This window comes from Cydia strobilella, chromosome 1 (genome assembly GCF_947568885.1).
Source record: "Cydia strobilella chromosome 1, ilCydStro3.1, whole genome shotgun sequence".
NCBI classification, from domain to species: Eukaryota; Metazoa; Arthropoda; class Insecta; order Lepidoptera; family Tortricidae; genus Cydia; species Cydia strobilella.
The window spans coordinates 26533920-26557065 of record NC_086041.1 but is presented as its reverse complement, the minus strand read 5'-3'; the positions used below and the strand labels follow the sequence as shown (position 1 = coordinate 26557065).

Here is a 23146-nt window from a genome sequence, read left to right as displayed (position 1 = left end):
AATTACACATTTAGTTACTACTGTTACTATAAAATGAGCACATTAACAGAAAGAAATTCAATAACCATTAAATTAATTGAAATGAAATGGGCAGTTTTCCTGGCGGTGGCAGGCGTCAGGAGTCGAATAATGTCGTGGACTAATTACTCAGCCTTTACGGCGGGTGTAAAGCGGTTGTAAAGCGACCAATCCATCGACTGCCTTTTTACAATTGGATTGCCATGAGTTTTACGGGTGTTGGGCAGGTCGGAAATGTCTGCATTGCTAGAAATATAATTTGGTAGGTACTTAAATTCTAAACTTATGTTGGTAATAATAATATGACGATAGTAGTTATGTTTGACATTTACTCGAAGTATGTGTTAGCCTTCTTAAGTACATATAGTCATCAAGATATCGTCATAGATCAAGTGCGGGTAGTTCGCAAAACCCGCGCAGCAAGATGTTAATACAATTTCTCGCTAGTCTGTCTGTTACCACGAACGTAACGTCACGTTCGAAACGTCAGGCCATAAATAAACGTAAGTTTTTACGCGATTAAGTCTCGTGTTAGTTTAAAATTATACATACATATATCAACTTAATACTTCGATGTTTTAATGTTAACTAAAAACTGAAACTTTCTGTCAAAAAACCTCGCACTTCAGGGGGTGTATTCTGATTGTAATAACGGGTTATTTGTGGTATATTGTACAAAGAAAAATCGATAGGGTATATCGTATCTGAAGGATACAATCTTGATATTTTGTGTCAAAAACAAAACAAACTATACCAACCGATGAAAAGGTGCAGTTAAAGGGTTAAAGAGTTATTTCCCGTTGGATATATGGATATTATGTATCATTTTATGATTAATATGTACCGTATCTGCAGTTTAGTTGCATAAGTCTCGTGAAATAGGTATTGAAGTAGAACTGTGTCACTTTGTAAAATTGAAAAAAAAAAAAAAATTGCTAATGATATTATTTGCAAAATTGCTTTCTTGGGGTTAGACATGAGGATATCACGTATCATTTGTGGTATATTGTACAAAAAAAAAACTGCCATATTGTGTCTGGAGGAGCCCAAACTTGGTATGTTTCGAAAATTCTTTTTGTTTTAATTTAAAAAAAAATGCCCGAAATGTAATGATGTGATATATTTTTAGAATCGCCTCAAAAGCCCTTTCGTATGATACCACACTCGATAGGTTTTGGAATTTTTTTTTTCCATACAAAAAAAAATAATGTTTTTGGGGTTCCCCATATTTAGAACTAAAACTCAAAAAAAAATTTTTCATCAAACCCATACGTGTGGGATATCTATGGATAGGTCTTCAAAAATGATATTGAGGTTTCTAATGTCATTTTTTCTAAACTGAATAGTTTGCGAGAAAGACACTTCCAAAGTGGTAAAATGTGTGCCCCCCCTGTAACTTCTAAAATAAGAGAATGATAAAACTAAAAAAAATATATGATGTACATTACCATGCAAACTTCCACCGAAAATTGGTTTGAACGAGATTTAGTAAGTAGTTTTTTTTTAATACGTCATAAATCGTGAACCGCAATTTACCTTTCACTCACGTTTCACATAAAAAATACATTGCTTAAATTGTGTAATGTACGGAACCGTCGGTGCGCGAGTCCGACTCGCACTTGGCCGGTTTTTTTACCTAGGATCGCTGTTTAAATGCAAGTGCTTGGGTTTAGATGAAGAAAAAAAATCGCTATGTATGTAAGATTTGACGAGTTTCCTCAATCCCTCATGGCATCCACTATCAGAACTCGACCTTGACGTAAAAATGTTGTTTAAAAACCTAACTTGCTAAACAAACTTAACGAAGAAGACCTATCGCAAAACGTGAAATATGTGTCGTTAAGATGTTCTGTTCTGGGCTTCATCAGCATCAAATTTCACTTTTTGTAATGTAAATGCTTGGTTCATTAATGAAAATTTGAAGTCGGTTGAATAAATTGGATATGGTTTAACCGCACATGCCACCATCATGCTACCATCTATTATAATAATAATTTTATTTATACTTCTTCTGAATACTTTTGATTTATAAATGAGTAACGATAATACGTGGGAACATTTCGATCGAGCCAATAAAATATTTTTTTCATAAATCTTCAAAATCATAAATAAAATAAATAATAAATAAATCATACAAGAAAATTTTACATGACAATTTCGACATCACAATTCCGCCACAATACGCGTTTGACTTCCATTACCTTTACGTGGAAAAATATCAAAGGCTCCGTTAATGCATCGCCTGAGCAATCTCCAAATCGAGGGGTGCATAATTTATCACAGTGCTGCTATATCTGCTGCTATTTTTATTACATCACACGTTGAAGAATGAATTTCAAATGGTGTCGGAAGTTTACGTTGGGGGAATAAATCCTTATCCGCTACTGGACTGTTATGATGCACTTGTTTTGGTGCATATTTTAAAGTGTTATGCCTCTCTTAATTTCTAAAGGCCCAAATTTATACATTGAAATTTACCATATAATTGTAAAAAGTAATATCTAATATAATTAAAAAGTAACCAGATAAAAAAAAACTGCTTATCCAAATCTCCATGTATGTCCCATTTTCCCAATGTGATTAATAAAACACACTATTGAAGCTTTTTTCAGTCTGCCTCTTTTAATATCATAAAAAAGTAAGGGTTCCTCGCTGGCAAAGTTATTAAAATTAGTAGGATGGATTATATATACATTTTATGTAGATGTAGATGGATGGATGGATATTTTATGTGGATGTAGTTTTGCATATAAAACTCGTCTTATTGCCTAATTTTTATACAGAACTAACATTAAGTAACTACTTATGTATTTACTTGGTTCCATGTTTACTGGTGCCCGTCTAATTTAGTATATCTTATTACAGTTTGAGTTGGCAAGTCCATAGGGTTTCATCTAAAAGCTGGAAGCTTGACAAGTAATAGCGTAAATAACAGTTTTATTTTCTCTAAGCGTTGAATTTAGTGTCCATTTAGAGCCATATTTCGTTCGCCAGTTAAACATTATATTTTCTCCTTTATAGTGTTTTAAAATGGATATTTTAAAAAGTATACATTAATTTGGTTTTTAAATGGCAATATACATAAAACGCAAGATCGTTTAAGATCTGTATTAGAAAATAACATCCAACATTTTGTAGTTTTAAAATTCAAATATGCTGGGATGATGGCTTTTTGCAATTCAGTTTAGGACCGCTTTCAAATTGTCGGAATTGAAACTGTAGATACCTACGCCTGCAAAGAAATATTGCATGATAGGGAAGCGCATGTTCGAGAAAACGCGACGCAAATATAAACTGAAACGATATCTTGTATGATACAAGTTCATGTTGAGAAGATTTTAAGGAAAATGAGATTTAAACATTTTTCGTAGGTACTCAAACCCAGTAGTTTTTGTGTAATTTTATAGCATCAATTCGTTGTTTTCACCCAAAGATTTAAGATATAGTAACTGAGAAATTAACATTAAGTAATACTTATTGCAGTGCACGAAAGTCAAGCATTTTTCAAATTGAAATGTGTTTTTACTCACGACAAAAATGTCTTTTTTAATACAGTTGCTCAAAAAGTGCTACTTTACGTAGCTGTTTAGCGTGAGGAAAGTTGGTTTTCGCGAACTAGTGCTTTTTACTTTTCCATTTTTTTTTAAATTTATTCTTGTTCCAATTCATGACTACTTATAGGGTATTTGACAACATTAAAAATATATAACGAATTGCTGTCATCCTGAAAGATAATAAACTAATAAAGTATATTTCACTATATTTGAATGTAAATTATGTTTAGTTTTTGGAAAATAAACGAAAGAAAATTTAATATTTTTTGAAATTTCATCAGGGACGTGAACGCTCTGTGATTGGTCAACGCTCGGATGACGTCACAGGCGGGTAAACATTCTTGATTGCCTTGAGTGTTTTAACAGTTTTATTTGTATTTAGTTAATTTTAGTTATTGTTTCACAGTTTTCTGATATATTCCGATGTATCCGTATATTCATAAGAATCTCAAAATGGAGCCGAAATATGTGAAAGCTGATAGCGGCAACCTACCAGACATAGACGCATTAATGGTTGCACTTTTCTTTAAAGATAATCCGGATTACTATGCTGCGGAACTTATAAATGTAAAAACAGTTGTGTGAGTATACGTAGAAATTGTTTATTTACGAACATTTCGTTTTCGATGATACGAATACGACGACGATATATATATAGAATACTATGACGAGAATAGTATCTCCATACTGCACTTTAGTTTGAAAGAAAAAGTATGCTACTAACTACCTACTAATGCTGAAAGAGCTATGTTATGTTATGAGGTTATGTAGTAATACATTAAATACCTAAATACAACAAAATCCGCTGCTTTAACTACCATATTTATTTACAGTTAAATATTACTTACATCGAAGTGGTCTTCACACATAAAAACATTTGTATGCGCTAAAATGCTCTTTGGGTCTCTTCGCGCTAGTTTTAACCACATTTTTCTTTTTTTTGGGATTCGTTGGAACGGAAACAAACAATTTATCTGGATTTTTTATAGTCGTACTTGAACATTGCGGCACTAAACACCATTTATATACCATTTTACAGTGAAATAATCAATTCAATGCACATAAACCATAAGATTTACTAAGGTCATTGACTGAGTTTACTCGCGTGTGACGTCACACGTGTCACGTGATTAGCCCCTTTGCAAAAACAGCGTTTAAGGCGCGTTCAAAATAAATAAACTTTAACATTGTTTTTTTATATTTAATACAGGAAATTTCACGGAAATATCAATGTAGTGTAATTATTAAGTCATAAACAATTAGTTTCAAAAATTAACCATTTTCAAAAATTAGTCAAATAGCCTATTGATGAGTGTTAATATTAGTTTCCTTTAAACGTCGTAATCAACATAAAAACCTACTGTTAATGTAAGTATACGAAAAATATACATATTTCATATTTTATTACTTACCTCTTCATCATTATAACACGTCTATTTTTTTAAATATTGAATATTGAAAAATCGTTCTTAATAAGTTGTCTGAATGGAACGGAACGCCTGTCAAAGAAGAGGCGTTTTTTCTTTCTGCTTTAAGTTTCCAAAGGCAACATTCGATATTGTTTTTATAAATGTACAAATAATCGTAATTAACGATATTTGGGTAATAATAGTACAATATTTTATATTTACAATTGTTTCTGTCTTATAGAACATGCATTTAAAAAAAAACTTTCATTGAAGTGGGTTCAATAATAATAACACCCAGCTAAAAAAACACCTCTTCATAATGTCAATGTCAATGATGTCACAGAATTAATAATATAAAAGTTTCGAATTCCTTACTTGTTGGTTTTCTTATTTTTTTGCAACTGTATTAAAAAAACGTCGTTCGATACACGCGCGGAAATGTCATTCTTCACTCGTCCCGAGTCTTGCCACTCGCCTGCGGCTCGTGGTAAGATATCTCGGTACTCGTGAAGTAATGACATACTTTCCGCACTAGCATCGAAATGTACTATTGTATATCTGTATCAAATGAGGTATCTACGGTGTCATTATTTTTATTAATATCTTCCCTATATTGAAGAGTGGGTAATGTTTCTCACACTTCATACACTGGCTTCTACTGTCCGAAATAAATCAAAAGCAGAGTAGCCCTTACGCTTAAGAGGATAGAGGAGGACGGCTTCTCCATACAAATATTTTTCTCTTTCGATATGTGGATAATGTGGATATTGACATTATCGAAAATATACCTTTACACAATTTGATGCATATAAACCTTAGCTATGCCCCTTCGTTTGACTAATCTCTTGTTATTAAGTGAGATAAATAATTGTTAACAACAATTTTTAGGTCGTTTTTATTTAAGGCGCTTCGCGCAGTTTTTGGCCAAAAACTGTTACTTTTTAGAGCTTATAACTTCTAAATGAGTCAACCAAAAATTATGAAAAAAATATATATGCATCTTCACTCTATGGACAACAATCTCAACATTTGACTTTTTTCCTGAAATTTGTAGTTTCACCGAAAAAAAAATAACACGACAGGCCGTTTTGCGGCTAACTTTGCTTATAACTTCTAAACGGCTTAATCGATTAAAATTATTTTTAAACTAACAAAAATGTTTTAACAGGTTCTACAAATGCAACATAGCTTTTCTTAATCAAAAAATATTTTCTTAAGAAATCGAACGTTTTTCCACATTTCATGCGTATGCAGCCTGAAAATGGCGTGGCCGGCAGTCGTGTGCCAGCTTTGAGACGAGGAGGCTGTGTCGCTCGTCGCTCCGTGCCTTCCTTGCACTATGTTCGCTTATGCACAAGCAAAGTGCTATAATATCGGAGTTATTGTGGCCAAAGAATAAATAACTGCAGAGCGCTGATTTGGTTGCGACGCGCATTAGCGAGCGCAACACGGTATTTTGCGGTCTATTACAATGAATGTAATGATAATATCCGTATATATTATACTATAATATACGTATGTTTGAGAAAACTTCATTTGAAATAAATAAATAAATGTTTAACCACTAAAAAAATAGATGACTGCAAAGCGCTGATTTGGTTGTGGCGCGCTTGTAATAAAAACCGGCCAAATGCGAGTCGGAGTCGCGTTCCAAGGGTTCCGTACATAACTCAAATTAAACAATTTATTTTTTATGTGAAACGTGCGTGAAATGTCTTTAATAAACCCGTAGGGGTTGGATCAAAAACTAAATTATTAAGTCCGACTCACGCTTGACTGCTCATTTCTAATAAGTTTTCCTGTGATCTATAGGTAAAGATCTATTATGTGTATTTTTTTCAAAATTTTATACCCAGTAGTTTCGGAGATAAAGGGGGGAAATGCTCATTTTTTGCCTATTTTCGTGAATAACTTCTAAACAATTTAAAAGTGCTTGTTGCTAGGCCTATTTGAATAAAGAATTATATATTTAATTGAATTGAATTGACTGTTTATCCTAAAATTATAAAAAATATACATTTGACATTCTCACAATGAGCTCTTTCATTTGATATGTAACACGATATAGTTTGAAAAACTTTTTTTTTCAATTTTCTCTTTTACCCCCCAAAAGTGGCCCCCGTGTTTAAAATTAATTTGTTTACGTTACATGTCCGTCTTTGGGTCACAAACTTACATATATACACCAAATTTCAACTTAATTGGTTCAGTCGTTTCCGAGAAAATAGGCTGTGACAGACGGACAGACAGACGCACGAGTGATCCTATAAGGGTTCCGTTTTTTCCTTTTGAGGTACGGAACCCTAATAATGATGATATTCCCACGTAATGATTGAGAAAACTTCGAACTTCGAAAAATAACAAATTTGTAGTAGTATATGAAGCTAGTAGGTACTTTAATTTTATAAGTTAACTATTAATGGCATTATTTATATTTATTTATTACGGATAAAAAAAACTGTATAAAAAAAACGCACTGTACGCCTCAATTTAGTACATACCAAGCTTTAGCTATAAATCTTAATCCGTCGATTTGACTTAGGTATTTATTTGTAAGAAACAGATAAAACACAAATTAACTAACTGAGGCTTGTAAAGTATAATACATAAGGGAATATATTTTTATTATAATTTACGACCTCCACTACACGCATGATCTACTCATACTCAAACAACAAAATATCTGCAAAAGATACACAAATACGAGGTATAAGCGCCAAATGCCGCGCGCCTCTGGGCTGTAGGTTATTCTTTGAACCTCGTTCCGCCGCAGTCGCCGCACCGAGACGAAACTCACGTACGATCGCAGTGAGCGAGGTGCGGGTACAGAGACGCTGAGACGCTCAAGGCCAAATCAGCGAGAATCGTCTTAAATAAAAAAATTATAAGACGTGGATACTGAGACAAAAAGACAGAAAAAGGTTGGAAGCTTTTGACATGTGTTATTGGCGGAGGATGGAAAGGCCTGAAGATTAGTTGGACTGAAAGAAAGACGAATGAAGAGGTTTTGGGTATGGTAGGAGAAAGGCGAAGCTTATTAAATACAATAAGGAATAGGAGAGGCCAGATGTTAGGACACCTGATACGAAACGACAACTTTTTCCTAAACATTCTGGAAGGCAGAATTGAAAAGAGAGACGGGAGGCAGTGGAAAGCCTAGAATCACGTATCTTAGCCAAGTGAAAGAGACTCCATCGTATGAGCAAATCAAGAGACTGGCCCAGGAAAGAAAGGATTGGCAATTACTCTACCGACAAGAGCAAAGCTCTTAAGTTATGATGATGATGATGATGAAAATAAAATGAAAAATTGTGTGCTGTTATCTTCCAATCAACAGCCTTATCTGCTTGGTGCAACGTTATTTTCCCACGATAACTTTTCCTTTGAATATAAATGTAATGCCATTTTTAATCATACTGACGACCAACCACAAAATAAATTCTTTTATACTTTAAACCTTATTAACAAATGCAAAGGGCTTAAATCGTTTGTTGTACAATTGACAAATTGTACGGCACGCAATTTTTTTATCCCCTATCGGAACATTTGTCAATATCGTAAAATTTGTCTATAACAACGTATTTCCGGTTTTCTGACAGCGGAAGTAGACAGTGCGTGCCGCGGCGTTAGAGGGGAGCAAAAATTAATAAGAGGAAACGCGATTTTAACGACTTGTAGACAAATTGGTGCGGAACGATCATTTGTTATCGAAGTTTCGGTATTGTGCAGGGGTTAGTGGCAGAAATAGAATGGTAGTTCATCAGTTGTCAGCTTGCATGGTAGACGATAGCGGCAAGAGCATTGATACGGTTGTTGTACAGTTGGGCCTAGTGATCTTTGTGGGTGACTATAACGGTAATCCTGCTTTTGTATTGGGTTCAAATACTGGTTGGGTCATTTTAATTATTTGTGTACCGAGCACAGATAATTTTTGCGATTTGTCCTAACGAAAATTACTGTTTACTTATATGTATTGTTTCAAGTAGGTAAGTCATTATACGTCATATGGAGGTACTAGTTGCAATCAAACAAAAATTATGGTCGATATTTTTTTTCTGTCGATTTTAAAATAAAACTCAGTCATATTCTTAAACCAAAATATTACTCGATGTCACAGCTGTGTCGTTGCTACAAACAGAGTGACTGATGTTTGCTCCCTTAGTTATCAAGTAGGTACTGGCCAAAACAATATTACGTTGCTCCGGCTATTAGCTGTCAGAGAACAATTTGTAACTATGACTGGTTGGTCTTGGGGAGAAGCCGAGACTTGAATGATTTCTGCACGGGATTTTGCAAATTAAATTTTAAAATATCTAACAATATGAAATTAGTCTTATAATGAAAAAAGTACAATTATGATGCCATTAGATAAACACAATATGACAACCGAATACCTAGTGTATTAAAAAAAACTAAGTGGTGTTTATAATTTCCTTGCCTAAATATTTTTAAATAATATACATGACTTGTATTGTTCTTGGATTTCACGTAATAACTTAAAGTACTCGTATATTACTCGCTACTTGTAATTGCTAAAATAGAATATTAATAGTAGTTTAAGACAATTGGTATAGGTAATCTAAGGAAAGCTGAAATAATATAAAAATTAAACCTTAATCAAAAATCTTTATCATGTATATAGTAGTGGGGTGGGAGGAGGTTACCCAAGCTGCCCAAGACCAAAATCAATGGAAGAACAAGATTCGAGCCCTACACCCCAGCAGGGGGTAACAGGAAATGAAGAAGAAGAAGAAGATGTATATATGTAGTAGTATTTAAATACTTGTGTTATTATCAGACTATTTCTGTTTTGCTCGCACTAACCCAAACGTGTTTGGGAATCAAACGTCACGTAACTTCGTAGTTTGTTTTAATGCCATCTCGGCAACTATGCAAAATTTGCATATGTGAAGCATCTAGATTATTCTAGATTATTCCGATCTGTTGTCGCTTGATGTTTACTTACATGGACTGTATAAATACGGCTCTCTCAACAAGGTCCTTTAGCATTTATTTTAATCTTTATTCATAAATCATAAATGTTATTTTTATACAAGGTCTAAAACATGCTTCACTAGACTTATATTGACCGGGATATGGACCGTGATTACCTTTTGTATTGTTTTTGAGCTCCCGATATTTCGACGCAGTTAAAGGCATCTTACGGTCCATATAAGTCAATATAAGTCCAGTAAAACTAACCGTGAATCATTCAAAACTTAAAATATGCTTGCTTATTATTCACGTTTCTTTGCAGTAAAATGTGATTTTCCCCCATATAGTTCTATCGATACCTACTTTGGTTCGGATGAACACTCGGATGCTTCAACACATTATGTAGCGTACCTTGATTTTTAAGAGTTGCTTATCGAAATATTTTGATTTCCCATTTTAATTATTATGAGCGTTCTGCGATAGCAGGGACTTTTAACATATTCCTACGTTATGTTTCGATTTCTATGTCTATCAATAAACATACAGTAGTACATAAGACCATTTGGATCAATCACGCCGAGCCCCAAGTCGGTAATGACGCGGTATCGTCGCCCACCGCACTTATTAGTGGATTGTGCTGTTGCATAGTCACTAGATGTGGCTTAAAGCACTAGTCTTACTATTGTTCTAAAAATTGATTACTCAATAATATTACTTTCTACTGATATGGGGCTACAGTATGGGGTTCTTTAAAAAAGTGTACAGGTTTTTAAAGGGTCGGCAACGCGCATGTAATATCTCTGGTGTTGCAGGCGTCTATAGGCTACGGTGACTGCTTACCATCAGGCGGGCCGTATGCTTGTTTGCCACCGTCGTGGTATAAAAAAAATGTTTAAGAGAATTAGTCCGAAATATAATTCTTGGGATACCAAAAAAGAGCAGCAAAAATATAACATTACATTGTAATCTTGAAGCGGCCTTTTTAAAAAAAAAAACTATATTTTTTTTGCAGTCTTGTTTTTTAATATTTTTGGGCGACCCTTTTAGTTTAATTAGGTATCTGAGTATACTTTCTTTGCAAAGCGAATAAGGCACTGCCTAACATTTAATAGTATATTAGGTTCTACGTTGGTAGAGGTAAGAGACTGATCATAGAAAGACACATTGTACTTATTTCACAGCATTCGTTCTAAATGTGGTTATGACGATGGATATCAATGGTATTTTTGGCGCCCGCCAGTCCTGTTGTAAAATCTACTCGACAAATTTAAGAAGGCTCCGTTTCCATACATATTATTGCCTTCTTAAGTCCTAACACCTTCTAATTACCTAACAAGTTCTATAATATAATGAAAAAGCACGCGTGTTTAATATCAATAATTATGAGCCTAAAAACTTGCATGTTACGAGCGACGACGTTTTTATTGCACCGATTTTTGGCTCATAAGTCATAATCTTCTACCTAGCGTTATCCCGGCCTTTGTCAGGGTCATAAGTCATAATCCTAGATATTAAACACGCGTGCTTTTTCAGTATATTGTAACACTCGTGCTTTTTCATTATATTATCCGACTGAATTAAGAAGGTAACTGATTGCTAATAATATGCATGGAAACGGAACCTTCTTTAATTATTGGTCGAGTAAATTTTACCACGCGGACTGGCGGGCACCGGCGCCCCCCTCCCGCCCGCGGCCGGGGCGAGGGGCGGCCGGCAGTATGACAGATGCGGACTTTTACTGTTTTAACAATTAAAATTTGATTAATATGAAAGTTGCTTTTTTTTCCCTGCAAGTGTGTTGCGTGTGCATTGGTCATTACACACATCGGCTTTCTTATTGCGCGCTCGCTTACAGCTTGCGCGCACAATATTCGCCTCGTGTGTGATGACCAACTTAGCACACTTGTATCACAATGTACTATTTATTGGCTGAATGTTTTTACAGCATTTCAGATTTTTTAACGGAATAAAAATAAAATAATGTAAACAAATAAATATTTATAACAATTTAATATACATAAGTCATGTCATTTAGTTTTAAGTTTCCAAATTATACACCTTTTTGAGTAACGCCTCCTGTTCTAAATTAGAATAACATCTTTGTATGTCATAACCAACAATAAATATTTTGTTTTTTGACATTTAATATACCTACGTTTGCGAATGCTACGGTTATATTCCTTAATTAGTTGTTAATGTGATATATATATTATTGCCTTGTCGTACCAATAACATATTTTTTCCAGTGACTGTGTATATTATATACCTACAGTCAGATATTTGTATCACATCCAGTTTCCGTACATCCTGCACCAAAGAGTCACCTAGACAAATTCACCCTCCCGCATTGTCGCTTTGATCTCAACGACATGTTTTGGTTTCCACAACACCCGCCAGAGGGGGCATCGATGTTGGTTTCAATTTGAACCTCGTCTGGATGGAAGATTAATTTTTGAACCTAGTTCTAGGTAGATCTGAACGTACAGGTTAATCCTGTCTATGAATAAAATGTCACATTAAAAATGATTTTGTTTTTAGTAGTATGATTTAGCATGCTCGTACAATTTTAAATGATTTGACTGGAGTTAGTAGAAACTATTTTTTTTTTGTAAAATAGATGTTTTGATTTATGTATAAACTTTACTGTGTAAGTAGGTTCCTATGTTAGCTAGTTATAGCTATGTAAAAATAGAAAATCCCCTTAAAAACATAACTATTTTCATAGTTATTGTTAAAAATACAATTGTAAAGGTTGATAAATAAAATTTTAACTAGCATTTTCAAAGAAATATACCTACCTACCTCATTTAGGGAATCATCTACTCGCTAGCGATAATCTAAAAGATTTATTGCACGTAATATTTTCAATTTGTTCCACTAGATATGATGTATATATGTCGTATTCCATAAGTTACCATAGATACCTCCACACTCCTATTAAGCCGTCGGAATTCTCCCCTGCTGGAGATGGTGCGAATGTTTTTTATTTGATTTCGCATCCAATTTACCGTCGTGTGCCAGAAGCGGCTTGTTGAGGCGAAATGACGAGATAGTATGCTTGCTGGCTTGCTGTGGATTTGCCTATTTTTTTGCTTCTGGATATGATCTGGTACATGAGAAAACGACCGATTGGAAGATCGGAAATGCTAATTGAATATATGAACACTAAAAACACACAGTATACTACTGACAAACAAAATCGTTGTGTGACAAATAAGCGCTGGTGGCCTAGCGGTAAGAGCGTGCGACTGTCAATCTGGAGGTCGCGGGTTCAAACCCCGGCTTGTACCAATGTCGAGTTTTCCGGAACTTATGTACGAAATATCATTTGATATTTACCAGTTGCTTTTCGATGAAGGAAAACGTCGTGTGGAAACCGGACTTTTAATCCCAATAAGGCCTAGTTTCCCTCCGGGTTGGAAGGTCAGATGGCAGTCGCTTTCGTAAAAACTAGTGCTAACGTGAATTATTGGGATTAGTTGTCAAGCGGACCCCAAGCTCCCATGAGCCGTGGCAAAATGCCGGGATAACGCGAGGAAAAAGAAACAAAATCGTCGTGTTCAGTGATGTCTGCCGTGTACGAAACGACGAGATTGTCGCTTTCTAAAAGTGTCGAGAAGATGATTTTGATGTCACAAAAATTTGTCTACTAACTAAAAGAGTACGCCTAGCTTGGCGTCTTATCACTTACAGCCGGGGCTATATGGCCTGGCCAGAAGATATAGATAGGTACCTCCTTGCAGCGGCGAGTGAGTGAGAGAGTGAGCCGCGCCTGATACTTAGTGGCCAGTATATCGTGATACCTGTAAACGAATACGAGTTTCTTAGAATTGATTAATTGAGTGTTATATTTTATCAAAATCGGTTTCCATTGCGTTGGGGGCTATATAAATGTTTAATTAATTTCACGAAGACCTGGTCTTAGTAATTAATGCTCTAAATCACCAGGTGTATTCCATGTCCATTGAATCGTACACAATGTAAACTCATCTGTCAGCGCGCGCGCTGTTAATTGGGGTTCAGGTGCGCGCGTGAATTGCACGCATGTGTATCGCCAGCTTAATGGTGCTTTGACACTGTCGAAAATTTAATTTTCGTTTAACTTAGTGAATCTTGATTTTAATAACAGTTAATGCTCGTTAAGAATTAATAAGAATTCTAACAGTTAGATACCTGGTGCAAAATTCGAGCTATCTAGTCGCTTGTCTTTATAAATAATGTTTATGCATTTGCTTTTTACGTACATCGATTTATGTTGTTGATTTTCACTTTACGTTTCCACCATAAAACATACCTACACATATAAAAAAATACAAATTAAAATTAAAGTTAATTGCTTTTAAAGCAATTAACTTTAATTTTAATATTTATTTCACGTTTTTAAATATTTAAAAAATCTGAGTCAATCTGATTTTGTATCAAGTACTTATTGTGACACTACTACTATTATCTTTTTATCACCAACAAACAGCGTGCAGCCCCCTTAAACTAATGCATGCACGGATTAAAATACCATGATTCCGGGGAGATAAAGTAAGGGTAGCTCACAATAACTTTTTGTCAAATTTTCATTCACAATTTTTCCTATTGTCAAAGTTGGCTGTTACGAATTTGGTATTCAAATGTTTCAGAACGATTTCATGATTTTTAAACGGCGTCGCTGAAATGGAAGAGGCTAGACGGTGTATTTTATTTAAGTATACCAACTGGTTTATTATTGCAACCATGCATAGATAATAACTAATAATAACTAAAATTTATGCACCTTGGTTTTTAAAATTACGATTTAATCTTGATAAATGAAAGTCATCAGACTATGGTTGTATGTTCAATCCTTCATTAACTTTTGTGATTAAGTTTTGGAAGTAAATTTAAATTAGATATTAAAAGTAAATCGATATACAAGTTATTGTACGTACACTAATAAAAATGGTTGGAAACAAAACAAAATCCTTTTATGTATTTTTTTGTTTATGAATTTGTTAGGTATTCATAAAGTCAAAATTTTGAGAACTAGCTAGCGCTAAATTAATAATTTACGGTTTGAAAGATTAGCTCTTTTGGTAAAAGGTAAAATATAAAAAAACACAGGATTCTGTGCTTACAATTGATATTTATACCCATGTACGCGCAGGTTACAAAACGTGGAGTTGCATGAAAAACACTATACCTATACTTACCTACAGGGTTGACGATTTTCATTTAGGAACCTAGGGGTGCCATCAAAAGGCTCAGAAGGATTAATGCGGTAATTGAAAACGTGTCTCCAGCGGTTCAACCTGCACTTTGAGGTGGTACGAGTTAACCCTTTGTTAGGTGAGTTTTCAAAGCATGCTTGTTCGACTCATGTTGATTTGCCCGTCACTTTGTGGGCGTCACGCAGTGGCGGTCCAGTCTAGTTGTGGAATACCTTACGAGTATGAATGACGTTTAAAAGTAGTTCCGTTTTAACTGTTAGATATTATTAGATATTTCAAAATAATATTGACAGGAAAACATTAAGTCTCAGATTATAGTTTTAGTAATAATTATAGAAGAATTTTACTACTACTTAGTTGGCATAATTTTTTTTATGTATCATGTGCAAAAATATCCCTTATTAAGTTTCCCGGACAAAGAAAATCTCTGTCGTGTTAAGAACTCGTGAGATATCCGGAAGTGCAAAACGCCCCCATTATAAAAAAACTAGTTTTTGCCCGCGACTTCATCTGCGTAAAATCAGTAACAGCAGCTAGAGTAAGTTTAGCGCCTGGATAAATTGTAATAGCAATCATTCAATTTGAGCATAAGCTTAATTGCTAGGCAGCAAACCCCACCCCCTCCCTTTCACTCTCTTTAGGGATGATTTCCGACATAAAAATTTATCCTATGTCCTTCCCCGGGACTTAAACTACCTCTATGCCAAATTTCAACTGCATTGGTTTAGCGGTTTAAGCGTGAAGAGGTAACAGACAAACAGACAGACATACACTTTTACATTTATAATATTAGTATGAAAGTATGGACTAGTATGAGTAGTATGGATTATGTAACATCCGCTTAATTATTATATAATCATCAAAGTAGCGATTAATAAAGCTAGTCTGTATATTTTTGTCACCTCACGCACCGGTCACCCCGAACAAAAAACGATAATCAAGTGCTTACACCGTTAACGAATGTATTGTTTTCACGTGTGCCGCCGGACAGTGACGTAGTAGTCGCAGCTATGACAGCCGGCAATGTCGTGACTTCGTGAGTAAACATGCTGGCACGCGAGAATATTAGGGGTAAGACTCGTAAAATTATTATTTTTTTGTAATATTTATTAGTAGTTTGATTACAAACTCTCTAAAAACATTGACAATACAAACTCAAATTTACGTTCTTTCGATAATATGTAGTATGAAAATCTAAATTCTAAAACCTTAAAGGATGACTCACGCTAGACCGAGCCGGGGCCGGGCCGGAGCTTCCGGCGCTTCGTTTTCTATGCAAAGCACCACGTGATCACGTCGACGTGTCATAGAAAATGACATGTCGACGCCTCGGCTCGGGCCCGGCCCGGTCTAGCGTGAGTCATCCTTAACACTGAAATCTCTATTTTGACACGGAAAAGCGTGTTTTAAAATTGATTTTGAATGAATAGACGATTGACGCGGCGTAAATATTCTGAATATCTATGTTGTGGCTTTTTCTTTTTGAGCGATAATTAGTTACAAAAAGTTTTGATTTCGCTACTGACTTTTAAAACTAAAAATTGTGTTTTAATAGGCCACTGTATGTTAGCGTTGTAAATTGATCGCAATGTGCGTTTCCGGTCTAAAAATCTGGAAAAGATGGTAGATACTGGCGCTGGTACACAAAGGGGAATGTCCTCCTCAATCCTCGTTATGGTTGCATTGGCGGGCAACCCTTAAAAAATGTGTTCATTACGGGTCGTTTCGTTTACACGCGGGGCTTTATACGCGACGAACGCGCTGTGAAAGCCCAGCGATCACATACATAGTTCAGGAACAGTAAGTAAGCGATTTTTTTTATATATTTCAAAGGGATATTAAAATATAGAATATAATTATATAACTAGAGTATGTATTTAAATAGGTAGAAGCTTACTATAAAATAAAGGATATATTGCTTTTACCAAGATATAACCTGCAAATATAATCATTTTCGCGTAGGCATTGAAATTTGAGCTTGTTAATCAAGCAGACTTACTTCAATATTAGATTCATTGTGCATAGCAAATCCTGAGTGGACTAAAAAGTTAATAAGGATTTTAAATTTCAATAGCTGAGCAATGGATTATCCTAATATACCTATTATTTATTGATCGCGCTTAGTGGTTACAAAACGGGGAGATAAATCTAGTTTAGTTTGTAGGATTTTCCGGGTTGCTTTGGAAGGTTTCACGCAAGTATACGCACTCGCAGAAAGTAAAACGTTATTCTCTAATTACTAGTGTTAATATCGACAAAATGAATGACGACAAATAAATCTAACCCACGCTGTGACAACTGACAATAATGATGTCCATCCAAGCGTAATCTTATACCTTCTTGTATATTTATAGATGGCCAGGGGGCTCCACAAGCCTTCGGGAAATTGTCATATACTTGGAAATTTCGACCCATGCCACCATGATCGGATAGCCGAGCGGTTCAGGCACCTGTCCGGTAAACGGGGGACGCTGGTTCGATTCCAGCTCTGGACACTGGAGGATTTGGTCATTTTTTCCTTCGTATATGACATTTATTTCAGTTAAAATAATTGCCTTACATGCTCTTAAATCTATGTTACAAACAATATTTTTTTGGGTTTTATAAATAAATAATAAATATTATGGGACAATTTTACACAGATCGACCTATAGTCCCATAGTAAGCCCAGTAAGCAAAAGCTTACAAAAATAATTATTATTTTGTCAGCCTGTATAGTTATATAAAAATTCTTATATTCATACATATTATCTTCTTCGTAGGCAGGGTTACTACTGACTAGGCGAGGAGGCCGTCAATATCAATAAATAAATAGCCAATTTAAAAATTGGATCCAGTTCTTCTGTTTTAAAAGGGTTTACTATTACATCGAGTCGCGTGTATGAAAAGCGCGCAAATCCGTCAAAATGGCCGCGTCAACGGGACCAATTAGTCGAAATAATTGGTCGAACCCGTCATTTGGCTGAAAGGGAAATTAGGCCTTTTTTGTCCTCAACAAAACCTGCGCACACATAAATATCAATTAAACCGAAATGGCTGCCAATATTTGGTAACGGGTGGTCGTCTATTTTGTCATAGCGTTGCAATTATGAATGTAAAATTAAAAAAAAATACTTAAAACATTTACGAGTATGTTGTCAACTAAAAGTAAATAATACTTGGTCAACCCCTAATACCTTTCTTCTTTTCGTCTTAAAATTATAATATTAAGGTCATACCAACCAACTGCTGAACACTCACGTTAGTCTAAAAATATTCAAAGTGCACTTATCTTTAGGGTAGTTTCGAATTTTCCACGAGCTTTTTTTTTAAATGAGATCACTTAATTTCCGTCACATACTAACTACATACATTTGGTTCATACAAAATTAGCTCCGAAACTACCGAAATAATGCAAGTGACACTTTCAAAACCTGGCTTCTTCATGCCACTTTTCCCCTAGACCTATCGTTAAATACATATTTCAGGAAGTATTAAACGGTTCTCTAACCGGCAATGATGTACGGTGCTGAATGCTGGGCAATCAAAAAGGCGCACGAACAAAAATTACATGTGGCAGAGATGAAGATGCTGAGGTGGGCGGCTGGAGTAACAAGACTCGATAAAGTGAAAAATTAATACATCAGAGGTAGTTACAAAGTTGCGCCCATCACAGATAAAGTCACGGAAAGTAGGCATCGCTGGTATGGCCACATGATGAGACGCCCCGAAGACCACGTAGTTCGGCAAGCCTTGGCATTGCCGAACAGGGAAGCAAACAGACAAGGAAGACCTAAAGCCACGTGGTGGTCTACTGTGACCCGCAACTTGGAACGAGCCCAACTTACCCCAAGGACAACTCAGGACAGACGGTCCTGGCGCATGAGAACGAGGAGAGCCGACCCCAAATAATGGGAATAGGGCAAAGAGAAAGAAGAAGATTAAACGGTTCTCTAAAAGCAATTCAAAGGTTGTCAGCGGGCACATACCGTAAAAAACACTACACACAGCTAGGTTGCTGGGATGTTTAAACCTTTAACGTAGATCCATCTTACTGTAACTCAGTCTCTCAAATTTTCAGTTACGTGCCAAACCAGACCAGAAAACGAGTGCTCGCACTTCGCAATCCAATCTGGTTGATCCATTCGTTCTTTAAAAGCAATTAATACGTCATCGATCCACTTGGTCATCATCACAATCACACCTGATGATTATACATCATTCAATCCTCCGAATTCCTTTGAGGCATTTGTGTTTTCAATTCGACGCCAAATCCTCCATCGCCAAATAGGATTTACGTACAATAATAAGTCACTAATACTCGTACCTAGTTTTCACATAAACGTTCTCCATGCTGTTATTAAAGGGACAGGGCCTTCTCTTAAAATGTCATCTGACCTTAGACAGCCTTAGGCAAATACATATTACTTAAAACACGAAACTATCAGCGTATGCACATCGTCCGTCTGAGATCACCCACTTCTTAGAACGAGGGGCGGAACGTTAACTCGATAACTCCCCTAACCTATGGGTGGTAGATTTATTAATCAATCTCCTAAACGCGTTTTAACTGGGCAAATTGAAAAATTATGTGTCGACGGCCTAGGGTGAAAGTTTCTGATTGATTGGTTTAGTTTGATCAGTATATTGATGGTGAGCCGAGGTTTGCGAGTCTTAGGGTAGTCAAGTTATTTGAATTGATTGAGTCTTTGAATTTTGCTTTATGGTATTGAATTTACCTTGTGAAGCACCTCATCTGTCTCACAGATCTCACAGTCATTTTAATTAGTCATAATCGTTTAATGAAATTACTCTTGTTAAGTTACACAAATAATTTGCTTTTATAAATACGTGAACTATCCATAATATGTTCTTGTAGATAATCAAATTACTTTGATTATCATTATTAGGGTTCCGTACCCTACGGGTAAAACGGGACCCTATTACTAAGACTCCGCTGTCCGTCCGTCCGTCTGTCTGTCACCAGGCTGTATCTCACGAACCGTGATAGTCAGACAGTTGAAATTTTCACAGATGATGTATTTCTGTTGCGCTATAACAACAAATACTAAAAAAGCAGAATAAAATAAATAGCTAAGGGGGGCATCTAACAAACGTGATTTTTTGCCGTTTTTATAGATAATGGTACGGAACCCTTCGTGCGCGAGTCCGACTCGCACTTGGCTGGTTTTTTTATAACAATGTCCGCTGTCCTTTTTTATAAGCTAAGAGTTCCACATACTATTTAAATTAAAAGTATTTTTTTGGCTGAGCATAAATTCCCTCACAGTTTGTATTGTTCTCACGTTAAAACTGTCCCCAATTGAGTGCCGACAGTTAATTAGGAGAAAAAGCAAGCTGACAAAACAGAACTGATAAAATTGTCAACGAAATTTTTATACCGAATTAAAGCGTGGGACTGAGAAGTTCTTATTTAATGGATTGTTTGTCCACAAATAGAAGTTTCTTTTGTTCGCGTATGTGGTATGTGTGGTAAATTAGTTTGATATATAATTGATCGAGATAATGGAAGAGTAGGTAGGTACTAAAATACAACTCATGTTAGAAACTTACTAGTGAAAATGAAATGATATCAATTTATTCCAGAAAACTACATTTCCATATAACACTAACCCTAGTACCTAGTTCAAATATAAAATTGAATTTAAATAAGACTTACGGAATATGAGTTCAAATAAAACAAGAAATTAAAATCTGAAAGTAAAACATTCACATCATCACACATCACGGGTCACCCCAACCCTGTTTAAACATATACTTATGTAGGCTATTATATTATCTGTGATATAGGTGTTAAAACTTAATAAAAATTTTGTAATATTTAGGAAAATAAGTGTGTTTTTTTATAGTCCTGAATCAATATGGAGATAATATTGATTCAGGACTATAAAAATAAATTATCTCCAACATTTTGTATGAAATAAGTGAAAGTTCACTATAAAAATGTCGTGAAATTAATCACTCAACTAATATATTTACCGTCTTTATCCCGTCCCCTAGCTTTAATTCCCTATGTTTAATTTGCAACAGTTTAATTCATCAGAGTTTGTCTTGTTGATTGCTGCCTACCAATTATAAGTTAGCATGTGTCTGACGTTGATTTGTGAGATGACGGCTTAGGGTCTGAGATTCTTCAGAGGCGACTTGGCTCAGTTGTTACGTTAAATAGGGTGTAAATTAATCCCTTATTACGTGACAAATGGTAGGAATTAATTTTCAAACCGTTACTTTTTGTTCCACAGTCAAACACACGCGACATTAGTTGAAGGATACGAAATGTGTCAAGTATGAGTATGAAGCAGTACTCGGTACATACTTATTTAGCAAGTAGCGATACGTTAACGTTTTGAACTTAACATGCCTTATTTTATTCATATTGTTAATTTATATGTATTGTACAATCACCCTCGAGTAGGACAATTGTATTTCGAGAGAAATTTAACGATCTACTGCCAGTGAAAGCGAATCAATCAAAAGCCAACTCACCCCGTGTCTGCATGTCGAACAGCTGGTCGGTACGACACTCTCCAAAGGCGAGCTGATGCTGTAGTGGCTACGGCGAAGATTTTGAGCACACAGATCGACAGTTTTAACACATTTTGGGTTTATCGATCTACCTTCAACTGGCTTTTCATAAACGTCAAAAATATTCGAAAAACTACCCTACCTACTGTCGCTAATCAATGTGTTCCATTTTACGATATATAGAATAACATGTCTCAAAAAAAAACAAATAAAACTAAACTAGATATGGTGTCCGGAACCATCATGTATGAACAACATATTATTTATTTTCTTGTTCGCAATCATATAATCCATGGTAATTAGAAATTGCATGATGATGTTATTTTTTATGAAGAAGCGCGTGACGTATTGTTTCTAAGTTCTTTGTTTTCTGTCTCGCAGAAGTAAACCTCAATATTTTTCCCATTGGCAGAGAATTAGGAAAAAGCAAATATACCAGGGGCAAAGCCCGCAGCGCAAACTTCTTGTGAACTTCTTATAACTTATCGCAAAGACTAATCGTATTTGTTATTGTAGACACGATATATTTAATTTAATACATAATATTTATTCTCTTGTTTAAGCGCCATGAAATCGAAGCTGCGCTGTTGTACTAGCGGATGTTGTACGTACTTGCTGTGAGAGACACTATACCGTAACTTTGGGCTACTTACTAAAATAATCAGACTTTTTGCAAATTTGTCTGTAATTTTTAAATATTTGATATATTAGGGCATATTCTTGATAATAACTTAAGGATATATTTAGTACGTTTTTTTTTTCAATTGACCCAGAGGCGGTACGTGTAAGACAGTAAGAACACTACGTACAGTATGTTAAAAAATATTTTATTTATTTGGGACATTGTTAACTCCAGGGCTAATGTGGCCCACAGTTACGGTAGCTAAAAATAATTTAATGACAATTTAGATTTTGTACTTAGGGAACAAAACATCGTTCACAGGAACTTCCTTGTATTTCTTTCCAAACAATGCGATGGTTATTTAAATGACATGAGTTTACCGATAAGAGCGAAGTTTTCATTTTCATGGGAAAAGTTTTGTGATTCTATTTAATTAATGCATAAAGGCAACTAACACAACTTCATTCAGCTCGATTAATGTGCGAGTTTTGCTCTAAGTAATCTCTTGATTTTGAACTTTTCACTTTAAGCCATGTCTTGTGATTCTGAATCTTTACGGCTACCACGAGCGTGACACTGACCGGACACTTAGGGTCACTTGCACCACCCCACTAACCCGGGGTTAACCGGTTAAACCTGTAGTTACCATGATGACCAGTACAATTTGACACTGGGTTAACGGTTTAACCTGTTAACCCCGGTTTAGTGGGATGGTGCAAGTGGCGCTTTCACACACACGGTAGCGAATATGTCATTCATGTTGAGGACCAGTTCGTGGTAAGGCTAACTTGTAGCCATATAGCCAAACTTAACAAATTCTTGAGTATCTACGCGTTACTCTTTGTCGCTAGTTAGCTGGAGGCGAGGGGAGGAAAAACTGTTCCG

The 23146-nt window shown here is 35.4% G+C and overlaps 2 protein-coding genes across 4 annotated transcripts in view; both read left to right on the top strand.

Moving 5' to 3' along the window:
- The window catches only part of LOC134742282 (kinesin-like protein CG14535), a 326650-nt gene that overhangs the window by 63271 nt on the left and 240233 nt on the right, over positions 1-23146 (top strand). The gene's annotated exons all lie outside the window — the stretch shown is intronic.
- The window catches only part of LOC134755424 (transcription activator GAGA-like), a 470096-nt gene continuing 453941 nt past the window's right edge, over positions 6992-23146 (top strand). The window contains exon 1 of the mRNA XM_063692007.1: positions 6992-7001. The gene's annotated coding sequence lies outside the window, so the exon portion shown is untranslated. The remainder of the gene's footprint in view (positions 7002-23146) is intronic.